Raw genomic sequence first — 14,117 nt, forward strand, 5'->3', positions numbered from 1 at the left:
ATAATAATAATAATAATAATAATAATAAAAACCGAAAAGATGGAACTTGACGCAATCTACTCATAAACATTGCAAAAGCAATTGAACATAGATGTACTTTATGTATTACAAATTTGTTTTATACAAAAGGCAGAGGATGTTGAAAATCTGTGGCCAAAGTAATAAAACAACGATACTAGTAAAATTAAAGTTTATTAAGATTTTAGAGTTAGGAATGTAAATATACGTATATTAAAATTTTAGAGTTAGGAATGTAATATACGTATATTAAGATTTTAGAGTTAGGAATGTAATATACGTATATTAAGATTTTAGAGTTAGGGATGTAAATATACGTATATTAGGATTTTAGAGTTACGAATGTAAATATACGTATATTAAAATTTTAGAGTTAGAAATGTAACATACGTATATTAAGATCTTAGAGTTAGGATGTAATATACGTATATTAAGATTTTAGAGTTAGGGATGTAAATATACGTATATTAAGATTTTAGAGTTACGAATGTAAATATACATATATTAAAATTTTAGAGTTAGGAATGTAAATATACGTATATTAAGATTTTAGAGTTAGAAATGTAAATATACGTATATTAAGATTTTAGAGTTAGGAATGTAAATATATGTATATAACATCGTTAAGCACTTAACCTTCGCAGGGGATTGATGTATGTTTATTTAGATCAATAAAAGTCAGTGTTGACCTCAACCAGTAAATAGTAATAAAAGTACAGTGTAACTAGGATTTTACATTCCCGCAATTAACGAAAAAATTAATTTGGTTCTGAAAAATAACGGTATGTGGCCCACACAATGCTTTTAAATCCGCATTTAAGGATACCTTCTGGCATTTAACGAAACAAAAAGTGTATTTTTTTGGTTAATAACACTTAATTAAAACGTTGTAATGTTTTATTTATGAAAGATATTACCTTACTTATACAGAAGAATTACAGAAACTTGGCTATATGAACTCTGTTTTCTCTCCTCTTTATAATGACTATAGGACCGAAAATTTTTTGTAATGTGACTAGGTCGGTATATCAAACCTCTGTTTGATGAAAAAGGAAATCTACAAGAATGTAAAAATAATAATATTAGAAAAAAAACTTGTGTTGTCTCTGTGTCATAGAGACATTTTTAACATATAAATTATTGACCTTTTCCTAATGTTACTAGTAGTGCTAAGTCAAAGATGTTTGACATGTCTGCTTTGCAAATTAGCCCTCACACTTCCTTCTTAGAAACAATATCTTCCGGAATGCCATGGCCTGAGTTAATTGTGTTGAGTACTACTGTTCTTATAGTAAATACATCGCTTCAAGGTAAACATAAGCAACAACAAGCAAGACTAATAAATAATAGTAATACCCAACAGCAACAACATGAAACAAAAACAACATAGGAGGCCAAAAAAAAAAAAAACAGCGAAAGGATTAATAAATACCAAGTATAAGTTTGAAACATCCATCGCGTGGTAAGTGGGTACTGTAAAACCAATGTTCTTGCAGATGATTCGCGCAATAAATCTTACTTCTGCGCGGGAAGGATATTGTGTAAAGAATAAGATTTTCAGGAGCATGTAGCTCCCATGATCTTTCCAATGATCTGCCATGTTTTCATCAACAGGAGAAGAAGAAGAAAAGGTTAGATACAAGTATTGTATATGAGAACATCTTCGCATAGATTCTCCTTTGTTTCTTTTCTTTTAATTTTTTTAAAAAAGATTATATTTTAACAAAAGAAATTAAGAATGATGTTGCGAAGGGAGAACAATGTAGCATCACTGGAAATTACAAGTTTAAGAAATATATGATATATATTTATAGGAAGCCAACGAGCCAAGATGAACTATACACAATCACAATTGTCTGTTTTATAACTTTTTTTTTTATCGTAACCTTAATACGTATAATATAATACAATACTAACAATCATATTGTCAATAGTAATAATGATTTACTAAAGAATTAGGTTATGTTAAACAAGTGTCAATTATGAAATAACAGCAGATTTACGAAAAAACAATTCGGTTGAACAAAGACATACAACACAATTTTTCATACATACAAAAAAGTAGAAGTAAGAAATGAAATGTGGGAAATTTATTTTGAGAGTTTTATTTTATTTTTTAAAATCTTCAAATGTATATAATAAAATACATTTCTTAATTCCAGTGGTACAATAGTGTAAACAACATTTAGAATTTACGTAAACTCACACATGAACGTTGAACAATGTTACTGGAACAGAAAGCGATCGATCCTTTACATGGTCATAGATAGACAGCAGTGCCAATTTTTATATACCTTTGGAGAGACCTCAAGCAGAGTGAGTCGGTAGATCATACTGAGTCGGTGGGTCGCAGTGGGTCATGGTGGGTGGTGGGTCGCAGTGGGTCACATGCTGTTGACCCACGACCCACTGACCCACTCAGAAAACTTGACCCACTCCATCTCTGGTACCTAAATATGGAATACCGTTCCATTTTTTGGCAACTGTAGCTCACCTTACACGATTCTACATATGAAAAAAATGTGTGTGCATTCTGTATACATATGGTAATAACTTCTGCCATTTAAAGTCAGTCAATAACAAAAAAGAGACCCCTAAAAATAAACGAAAATCCAAACAGTACAAAATTGTTACTCGAAAAAAAGTGCTCTAAATATGGAATACCATAAACAAATCTTATGAAATATACCAGGATGTTTCCATGCTTCTAATATAGGTATGCTAAGTAAAACAAAGGAAGTTGCCAATAGAAATATTTTAATTACATGATATAAAGATGCAAATATTCCAAAGATTATTTGAAAAATGCAAAAAAAAAAAAAAAAATGTAGTAAATGAGCTGTAAAATTACAAAAAGAAACATAGAAGCAAAATTTGCAAGAAGACATTTATATCTTAGAGTTGTAAACTTAGGTAAAAGAAAAATTATTATTGGATATGCTGCCTTATGCTGCAAAATGTCCAGTGAGAAATCTATGTCTATTTACAGAAGTCACAGATATAAACACCTTTGTCATATCCAGCACATCTATTGTGAACCCAGGATTGGCACATCATACACATCACCCACTTTTCACCGCCTTTATCTTCACAAAATTTTGATGAGCAGAAGCGGCACTCAGCGTCTTCTCCTGTCTCTGGTTGATCATTATCAGGAATGCTACTAAACGTTGATGATTGATCATCATATGAGCTGATGGACATAGATGTTTCGGAATCTGAAGTTTCACTTTGGGGACGACTGTCATCACATTTGTTTCGTAACATACTTTTCGTGCATTTCTTAGTTAATTTTACCTTTTCTTTTGTTGCATTCATCTGTTTCTTACCCTTGTTTTTTTGCACCGTTCTTCATTTTTATTTTTTTCCCACTATCGACAGCTTTCACAGACTTCTCTAACTGATTTTTGTAAGGTGATGAAGTAATTATGACTGCAGAGCCAGCCAGCCTTTCTTCATCTACTGCCTTCCCTCTTCTTCACTGCGGGCACTGGTGATATTTGCCATGGGGTTATACTGCTGCCAGATGATCTACTTGCTGAAGCGTCAATGGTGATTGGACAAGCAGAGGTAGGAGAAAGGTTATCTGAAGTATATGGAAGAGAAGTGTTTGGTATGATTCAGGTGAATGTTCAGAGCCTAGTAGTGGTGTAGGAGGGGAAGAAAGATCTCGTGAAGGTTCAAAGCCAGGTACTGATCTACATTGTTGTGCGTACTTTGCTTCAAGAAAGTCACTATCATTGAAAATGGGGGATTGAGGGGCCAAATTCCCGTCACTCGTTTGAAGCAATTTGTGCTTTCACGTACGCTTTTCCAAAGAGTTCTGCTACCTCAAATGCAGAGAGAGGCCGCACACAACTGTCTTCTGTTCTAACAGTTCTCATCCAAATCCTGATCTCTTCACTGTAGTACGTTTTTAAGGGACTCATGAAGGTTCTGTCAAGAGGCTGCAGTTTGTGCAACGAATGTGGAGGAATACAAAGTATGGAGACATTATGGCTTCTCGGCAAATATAAAACTTCTAAATTCCTTGAGTGGGCATAATGGCCATCAAGAATAAGCAACAATGGAGATTCTTCAGTTGTCCTTGTGTGTTTAATAAAATGTCTGAACCATTCAGTGAAGAGATTACTCTATACCCACCCAGAAGGATGACAGGCTCCAATAGATCCTTCAGGAGCATCGCGCATGAGGTGATTTGACCAGGGAGGCATATAAATACCCGTGGCGTTCATACACGTTATTACGGTCACTAAAGAGCCTCGTTCTGCAGAGCTAATTGCGCCTATTGACGTTTTGCTTTGTGTGCAAGAACTTGAGAAACTTTTGATTGAACGACAGTCAGGCCTGTCTCAGCAACGTTAAATATGCATCAGCAGAAATGTTCTTATTATCAATCTCCGATTGCAAAAGGTCAAAAAACTGGGTCACTTTTTCTTTACAAAAGCCAACGGTTCGATTGTATGACGTTTGTGTCGGTTTTCTGAAAGAAAGTTTTCCCTTGTGTCTCTTCATAAACAATTTCAACTAAGTCTTTCTTGTAAACTCGTGGCACTTTGAAAACGAGTGTGCAAGTCCATTTTGTTTGGATAATTGATATACCATAATTCGCACATTCCTCCGAGTAAGACCAAAAAATTTGTCTTCCATAACTAACAGGTACTGGACCAGTTCCTCCTCCATTTCCGGTGTTAGAATTGGTTTTCTTCCTAGCTTCTTCACAACAGCTTCTTCAGGACTCAATTTAGATAACGCCAAGCGAAAAAGTGTTGTCCGAGGTACATTATATATTTTGGCCGCCTTCAAAAATCCCATTTTCTTCTTCCTCACATCGTGAATTGCACTCCTCATTGCGTTGCGGTCCCAAGTCTTCCGCTGTTTATTCATCTGGGAAACGAAACAAAAAGATTACATAAGACTCTAAATATGGAATACAATTCCATATTTAAAACCTTATGGTATTCCATATTGCAAGCCTCGCCATATTTGTTTTCATAACCACAAAAATGGTACTTAGCCTAGGTTCAAAATAATCTAACTTGTATAGACTATAGCTAGAAAACACCAACTTTCCGCGTGATTGACTGTCAATAATTTTAAATTACAATGTGACTAAGAAAATTACTTCTGAAACACTCAGCTTCGATAATCAACAATTGCGAACATCCACTTATTGAAGTATTACGTGCAACAAACTATTTACTTCACCACAAACTGACCAGAAACGCATGACAGGGTACATAATCAAGCGTCTCCGGGCTCCTTCACTAGAGTGCACTACCTACCAGGGTAGATACGGTGGTATTCCATATTATCAACTCTATTCCATATTTAGGTACTCTCCTCTATTTATTATTATTTTACTCGAGATTTCTTCATAGTTTGTTATTGAAATAGTTACCAACATATCCTCATTTTATTGTCCTAACAAACCAATATATGTTGATAGTAAAGTAGTTTAGATTAATCGAGCTCCTGGGCCTTCAGAATTTCATAGCGCGCCTTCCCCCCCCCCCGTTACGAAATCCTGGCTAAACAAACTAATATATATTCCAGTAAAATAGTTTAGAATGATCCAGCCCCTGGTATGATGACCACAGTATTTCATGTCGCGGAATCCCCCCCCTCACGAAATCCTGGCTACGTGCATGCATAGTCTAATTGGTCTAATGACAATCTTGCGTAAACAGCATGAGTCCATGTCCCCCGGTTGCACTATAGGATTTCAACAGACAGGCAGCGGTAATGTCACTGTCTAGGGACCGATTTCCTGGCATTCCTTCATAATTCATTAAATTTTGAATAGCGAAGGTTATCACAATCTGTTAGTTGATTATCTGCACCCATATCTCCATTCTGAGTTCTCTGATAAAAATGCCATATTCCAACATGAAAAGCAACGCGTTATCGGGCTGTTGTCACTATAGAATTATTGGAGAAACATGACAGTGAATTCTTAACACTACCTTGGCCTCCAAACTCATAGACTGTAACCCGATTGTTCATATATTGGACAAGTTGGAATACATTATGCAACGTACTGGACCCACCTTTCCAAAATGTGCACCAATTGAAGTAACTGCTACAGAGCGTCTGAACCTCAAGGATATACAATACATTGTAGAGTATGTACTTGGTCATTTGGACGCTGTGATTGCCCAGAAAGGTGGACCAGCAGGCTATTGGTTAAATGTTTCTGATGCAATAATCATTCAGTGTTAATGTTTATAATTCTTTTTTTCAAGAAGAACGATTAAGTTAACAATCCTGTGGATTGTTTAATGTTCGATCCCATGTTAAATAGTTTTATATATTCAAGACAAAATTATGTAAATTATGTACACGGCTATCCTCACATAAAATCTGATTAAGTTTAACTTATTCTTTTTTTAAATTTTGTTGAAAAATTTATACACATACAAGAATTTCACATAAAATCTGTACCGCTAACAACACTGATATAGGATGTCTAACGTCACTTGTATAAACAACGAAATTAGTTCGGTATCTCGCTGTCTGCACCAATATTTCAAACGCATAATACGTAATCGAAGTGTTACTGAAAGAATTGTTTTTACGCTGATGATCGGATTATGTATATCTTCACAGTGTAGGAAGTGTAAAAACTATTATCGTGCATAGTGTACTGTATTTTAGAAAGCAACTGTATTTTAGAAAGACCAAACAAATGACTAACGAATATAAACGTGATGGAAAGGGGAAAGAGGAGAGTACTCTAGAAGACAGGTAAAATGAGGAAGGGGAAGATAATATTGATGAATTGTCAGACAAACGCACCCAGCGCCACCTGCCAATCCGTCAGATTTCGGAACTAGTCAGTCGATCTGTCAGTCATTTGATGGATGAATGGTTCAATCGTTACTAACTCAACAATATATATATTGTATTTCCCCCCCCCTTCCTCACATACACACGCCATTCCACTGTGTTCCCCTGTCCCCCCCCCCACATCCTTCTATCTGTTGCAAAAGCCACCCGTTACGAATGAACACATTTTTACCTCCAGTGATAAATGTCGATTTTAGATTGATTAATTAGTCGCACTATCAAATGCATACATCATTTTTTGTTGAAGTAAAAAAAATATTTTATATATATATATATATATATATATATATATATATATATATATATATATATATATATATATATATATATATATATCAAACCTGTTTTTTCATACCATAAATCACTAATAGATGCTCCTAATATGCGCATGCGCATTTATGTAAACAGTTTTTACTTATTTTTTTAAAATCTGAAAACAAATATACAGGGTGGCCACAAAGTACGACTACCTCTGAAAATAAGTAACATAAACCACTAAATGTACGTAAATAATTACACGGAAAGCACTGAATGGCATGAGCAACTATGATTTTGGGAAGTTTTATTGAGATAGAAAACATTAAGTGTCCAAAGGATCAGTGTGTGGACGGTCATTCTCATGACAAAGGATAATACGCCGCCAGCATTATCCTTTCATGTTGCGACATTTTGGGAAGCATTGCAGGTGTAACCTGAGTGAAAGATTGTTGCACAGCTTCTGTCAGTTCGGCAGTGATATCGTAACGGTTTTGTGCAACGATGCCCTTTATGAACCCACATAGCGTAATTATCACAGGTGGTGAGGTCTGGACTTACTGGTGGCCAGGCAAGTGGTGCGAACAGATCGTTCATACAATCTGAAGCAATGGAAAACCTCACATTAGCATTTGTAAAGGGATAACGGAAAAACTTACATTAGCATTTATCAAGGGGTAAAGGGAAAACTTACATTAGCATTTATCAAGGGGTAAAGGGAAAACTTACATTAGCATTTATCTAACACACAAAGATAAAACTTCAACAGTCATGCAAAAAAAGAAGAATAAAAACAGGCATTAATTTTACTATCAATTCCGCCAACATTTCAATGGTGCAGATAAATTTCGTGTCATCTTTTACTTTGGAAATTAGATTGATATAATTGCTGAAATTCAACATTAACAATAATTAATAACATCTAAAGTTGGTTAATATGAAGAATAAAGGCACACACAAACAAAATCACATAAAATGCTGTAATGGATCAAACAGGTCCATTACATGTCGAATCCATAGTTTCCCGGATTGCTAAGATGGTTGGTGACATTATCGATGATATTAAGTCCAACTTTAAGCAAGGAAAAATACTTTAGCTGGTCAGGGAATTGACAGAGGGAACGCCGAAGACGTTGCTCGTCGTTATTTAGTTATTTCACTCATATTGAGAGGTACAACGCCAAAGGTGTTCCTTTGTTATTTATTTATTTCAATATTTATATAATATTTCAGTCATTTCTTTGCTTTCTAAAATATAATATTTTGCACAAACTTTATCTTTCCCGTGCGAAGAAATGGACATTTCAGCCAATATATTGTAATGATCTTTAGACCTATTAGTTTATTCACATTTACACAATATGTGACATTTCTTTCGTTTTATTGTGAAGATCGTGTCTATACTTATAAAAAGGCCCTACTGGAACATTGAGTAGATAAGCATAACAAATAAGCACATAAATACAAATAATTAGGAAAAAAATCATTACGGTATTATACAATCAAAATAATACTTGAAGTTTGGGTGAGGGGTGAGATTGGGTTGTACCTCCTAGTTCATTGACTGGAGGGAAAGACAGTCAAGAATGTTGCTTCATTTTAAAAATTGGAGTAATCAGTATTGTCATATAAATGTCAGAAATAACTCTACTGGAAGAAGCCAGAAAATACATTAAAGAAACAGTGGGACAGAAAAAAAAAGAAACACATTCTGCAAATTCCTTTCGTCATATGAATATATCTAATCTGTCTCTGTGTGTGTGCGTGTGTATTTATATATACGCAGAGAGCCACTCAGGAAGTGGTTTTGGTTAAAGGTTGGTAGAATGGGAAAAGAGAGAGGGAGATGAAGAATCACGATTTGACCCCATGCTGGGCCGGACTTCGAGACTGACTCCATCATATCCGTCGTCAAAGGACCAAAACCTCCTTCTTTCACCATTCCTTTACTCCACCCGCAGAAACTCTTCTTCGTTGTCCTCTTCTTCCTCACAGCATCCCATGTCTCTCTCAGTTTCCGTTCAGGAGAGAAAGAATCGAGAAAGATAAAGAGTTCTCAAACTTCAGTGTTTGTTTAAACTTTGACACCGAGATATACCACGTGCTGTGTCAGCAACAAGAAAAGAGAGGGTGTGAGAGAGAGGACTGGGAAAGAATTGCAGGATATGAACTTGTGATAGAGAACTATAAGGATTTTCCATTCAAATGATTCTCTTGTTTTTCGTAGGCTGATGCATTTTGTTGTAGTAACACTCCCAAAGACGCCAAAAAATCACGAGACCGCTTTTCAGGCTCATTCAGCTTCCATTTGTGAGCTCTTGTGAGCAAGAGTCTGAGCGAGCTTGAGTTCTAATGAGCTGACCGCGAGATTGAACGAGCACATACGTCATTCAGAATAGCAAGCCTGAGCTCGACTGAGTGCGAGTCTAAGCTAGAGCGAACCTGATCGAGATTGGTGAGCGTGGCCCCTTATTAAGGATAGTGAACCCGAATAAGAGTGGGACTCAATTGCAAAAATGGTCATCTTTGTGAGTTCCAACTCGTGCATCAACTTATTCGGTTAGGTTTAATTCGGCGCAACTCACATTCATTTATGTTTCATGTAACTCTCTTTTGGCACCGATTTGATTTGGTTCTGGTCTCTTCGCTCCAAAACTATGAGATATATTCGTTTGTTTCTGTGTCCACGTGAATTTAAGTTTACCTGATTCAGCTTAGTCTTGATTTGATGACTTGATTCAACTAAGAATATCTCAGTTTGATTGAATTCATCTGAGCTGATTCTTTGATTTAACTTTGAGTTTATTTCTCTTACCGTTGTTGATTACTGTATTCAGTTTAGCCAAATTTGTCCAGTATTTCGATTCAATTGAACACTGTTTGGCTGACTCCCTTCGTCTATTCTTTATTCAGTATTTCGATTTGTCTTGTCTCTCATCTTCGCTTGATTTTCTGATTCAGTTCTTCTCACTTGATCCAGTACCTTGAAGTGGTTGTGCGTTGCTAAGTACACTTTGATTTAGCTCTTTTAATTTGATTCACCATCTATATTTGGGTACAAACTGTTCCTTTGATCTGATGCTGATAAATCAAAGTTGACGACTTGACTACGCTCAGTTCAATTTATGTTATGTTTTAACCAAGATAAGGTGAACTGTCACTTCGTACTCAGTTATTTTAATTCTATGCAATTATATCTTATCCTCTGCCTGGATTTATCAGGACTCGTCTAAGTTGATTACTTACTTTGACTCAGCTCACTTGATTCAATACTTCGAGTCAGCTTAACTCTGCTTAATCTATTCTTTGATTTGATCTCACTAACTTCATTCAGCATCTTAGTTCCAGATTAAACTTACATAGTTCGATTTTTTATTTGATTACCTGTGGGTTCACCAACATTGAAGCTTGGTCCAATGTTTTCATTAATAAGGATTAACTAGATTGAACTAACGACTTGATTCGATTTTGTCTACTGATCGGATCCATCAGCTTTGGTATGCAGTCCCGAGTTCGATTCCAGGTAGGGGTCATTTTCTTTTCAATATACCGGTTGTTTCAAAGCATAAGAGTCTTGTTCCAGTTCTCTTAATAAATTCAATCACTGCCAGGACAGTGCGTGTAGCCATATTCTGAAACACAAAGGTGGGAGGAAACAAGGGAACCCCAAGAAAACCTACGCATACTGTGTTTGTCTATCACAAAGCTCACTTGGCGCGAGCGGGGATCGAATCAAGGACCCTATGCACCAGAGCTGAACGCTCTTCCACTGAGCCACCGCGGTCCCGAAATAAACTCTGGCAGACAGTAGAAAGGATCATGCATTGGAAGTTTCGATTTCGTCCGGTAGATGCCAGCAGCTGAAGGATATTTGCTGCCACCTACCGGTGACATGTGTAACTTGTGCCACTTCTGTTTCAATAGTAGATAATGAAATATTGATAACTACCGTTAAAGTCACCGTTACCCGTGAATCTGTTAACGGTTTGACTCCACTAACGATTTCGGTCGAGACAAAGGCTCTTGCAAAACCTGGATTCAAAAATTTATCTTCGTTCAAGAGTTATTGTGAGAAGTAACGGACAATCGTAAGTAACCGTTATCCGTTAACTTATTCACGTATTGATTCCATCAACATACTCTGCCGAGATAATCGTTCTAGCTGCCTATTATGAATAGGAGAACTCAAAAATTCGTTCCCGTTCAAGAGTTATCTTGTGGAGTAACGGACGTACAGACGTGCTAACATTACAATATTAAAAATATTAACATTGCATGTATCATAATAAAAACATAAATTATTTCTGCAAAGAAAAAGGATTTGACAATCTTGTTTTCTTCTTACTGCCAACTGAGGGCCATCTCTTGTTTTCTTCTAGTTAGATTATGTTGAAAGAAGACAGGAAAGTATGGAAAAATAGAACATGAAAGAAGACAGGAAAGTATGGAAAAATAGAACATGAAAGAAGACAGGAAAGTATGGAAAAATAGAACATTTCTCGGAATTAAGGATTTTTCTAATTCTGCAAACATCTATATAAGCCCAACAATTAATTAAGGAACACCTTCAAGTAAGAGATAGTGAATTCCTGCGTTAAAAAAAAAAAAAAAAAAAAAAGTGGTAACAGTGAAAACAACTGTTCTCAGCATTAAAACACAAATAGAACAATTTCTGCGTAAAATAGTTATAAAGTGGTTATAATGGAAGCCAATGTTATCAGCATTAAAACTCAAATAGAACAATTCCTGCGTGAAAAGATATAATAGAACCCAATCTTATCAGCATTAAAACCCAAATAGAACAATTCCTGCGTTTAAAGTTATAAAGCGGTTATAATGGAAGCCAATAACAATTCCTGTGAAAAAGTTACGAAGTGGTTGTAATGAGAGTCCATGTTTTCAGCATTAAAACACAAATAGAACAATATCTGCTTGAAAACTTGTAAAGTGGTGTTAAAGGAAGCCAATGCTCTCACCATTAAAACCAAGCGTTGTTTTTATCCAATATAAGGGTTGTCCACATACGTTATGATTAAAAGATACGACGGAAAGTTATTTAATATTCTCTCTAGCTTTGTTTTCTGCTAATGTGTTTGGACAGCCCTGCGGAATGGTCATGGATTGCGTCTTATCGATATGGATGACAATCGACATGTTTCTCATTACGGAATTTATAATCACGCGTTAGCCAAATATTTAGTAAGACGCTAATCACACGTAAAATCATTTCCGACTATGGCCTCTTACACTGGAATTTTACCAGTGAAGGTTCCAATCGATATAGACATTACTGGTTGATGGATAACATCATCAAAATGTGCTTCATTTATCACGTGTTACTCAAATCCTTAGTAAGACGCTAATCACACGTTAAAATCGTTTCTGAATATGGTGTCTTATGCTTGAATTTTTCGAATGAAGATTCCAATCGATATAGACATAGTCCTGGATAACATAATCAAAATGTTCCTCGCTACGGAAATTATAATCACGCGTTAGTCAAATCCTTAGTAAGACGCTAATCACACGTAAAATCGTTTCTGAAGGTTGAATTTTACGAATGACGATTCCACAATCTGCTTATGAATATTTGAATATTGAGTCTCTGCAAGAGGATGGCAACATTGTAAATATTCCACTACCTCTCCTCTCCCTTATATAAACGACTAGACAACAAACAAGACATGTATGCCTGCTGCTATAGCTTCTTTTCTATCGTTGTCTTTTGGACATAGGGTAAAAGGGCAAAAGCTCACAAGGGAGAAAAAAAAAAAACTAAAAGGGACACTGGCTGGCCTGTCCATCGCCCAGGATATCCAGCAGCACACGGAATGCGAGTCCTCACAGCAGTAGGCATACGTCGACCTGCCAACTAACTATATAGGAAAAACCAACATTTCGAGTTATAACAACTCCTTCTCGTACGAACCAAGGGTTTCTCTCTCTAAACCAAACACCCACGACCTTTAGGACAAAAGATAGACAACAGGGGACCCCACGTCTTTTTTGAATCATTACTTCCACATGAGAATATAAGCAATGCTTTTCAAACAGCGTGGGATTGAGACTTTTTGGCCACGGACATATATACAGACATAACAACAGGAAGAAGACAAAAGAAGGAAGAAAAAGAAAATAAGAAGAAAAAACGACAAAACGTAAGAAGACAACGTAACGCGCTTTTAAAAACGACCACAAGAGTTCGTATATTATACAGTCAGGAGACCACCAACCAGCGAAAGTGCATTGGTACGTCACAAAACACCAATTCCAAAAGACATGTTTTTTTCATATCGTGGATTTTTTTTTTTTTTTTTTTGTAACAGTACAGATCTAACTTTTTATTTAATAAAAGTTTTCTCCTTTTTTCTTTTAAAGACATGTTAGAGGTTTTGTTAGCAAGTGTAAAAGCTACAAAATTATTATTGTTAAGAAAAAGAAAGAAAAAAAAGCAAGAAAGAAAATACAAAATACTATAATGCTAAACAGAAATGTTTTCTGGTTTTAAGACGCCATTTCGTGTGACATTCTTGATTATCATGACTGTAACTTCACCGCAACCACCAAACCCTCAATGTCAGTCTTCAGTGAGAGAGGCAAAAGGTCTTGTGCTAGAAGGAGCAAAGAAAAACGACCAAAGTTGTTTCTGGTAATAGTGAAAGAGATGGCCCAACACAGTATAACGTATTCTATCCAACAACCCCTTCCTTATATATTCCAACCAATGTCAGCAATGAAACAGCAAATTAAAAAGAAGAAAGACAGAAAAAGAAAAAGAAAAGAAAGAAAAAAATAAATCAACATTACAGCTAATTTTAGTGTAAAACGAAGCCTTTGACGCGTGTTAAAATATCGTGTAAGTTGACACCCAGGACGCATAACCAGGAGTAAATTATTACTGGCATTTATACGAGTATAAATAAATAAAACTGACATATTACAGGTAAGATATAATAGTTATAGCAGTAGTAGTTGGCGGGTAAGGAGAGAAGGTA

The sequence above is a fragment of the Thermobia domestica genome, chromosome 7 (genome assembly GCF_964235325.1).
Source record: "Thermobia domestica chromosome 7, izTheDome1.hap1.1, whole genome shotgun sequence".
Classification (NCBI taxonomy): domain Eukaryota; kingdom Metazoa; phylum Arthropoda; class Insecta; order Zygentoma; family Lepismatidae; genus Thermobia; species Thermobia domestica.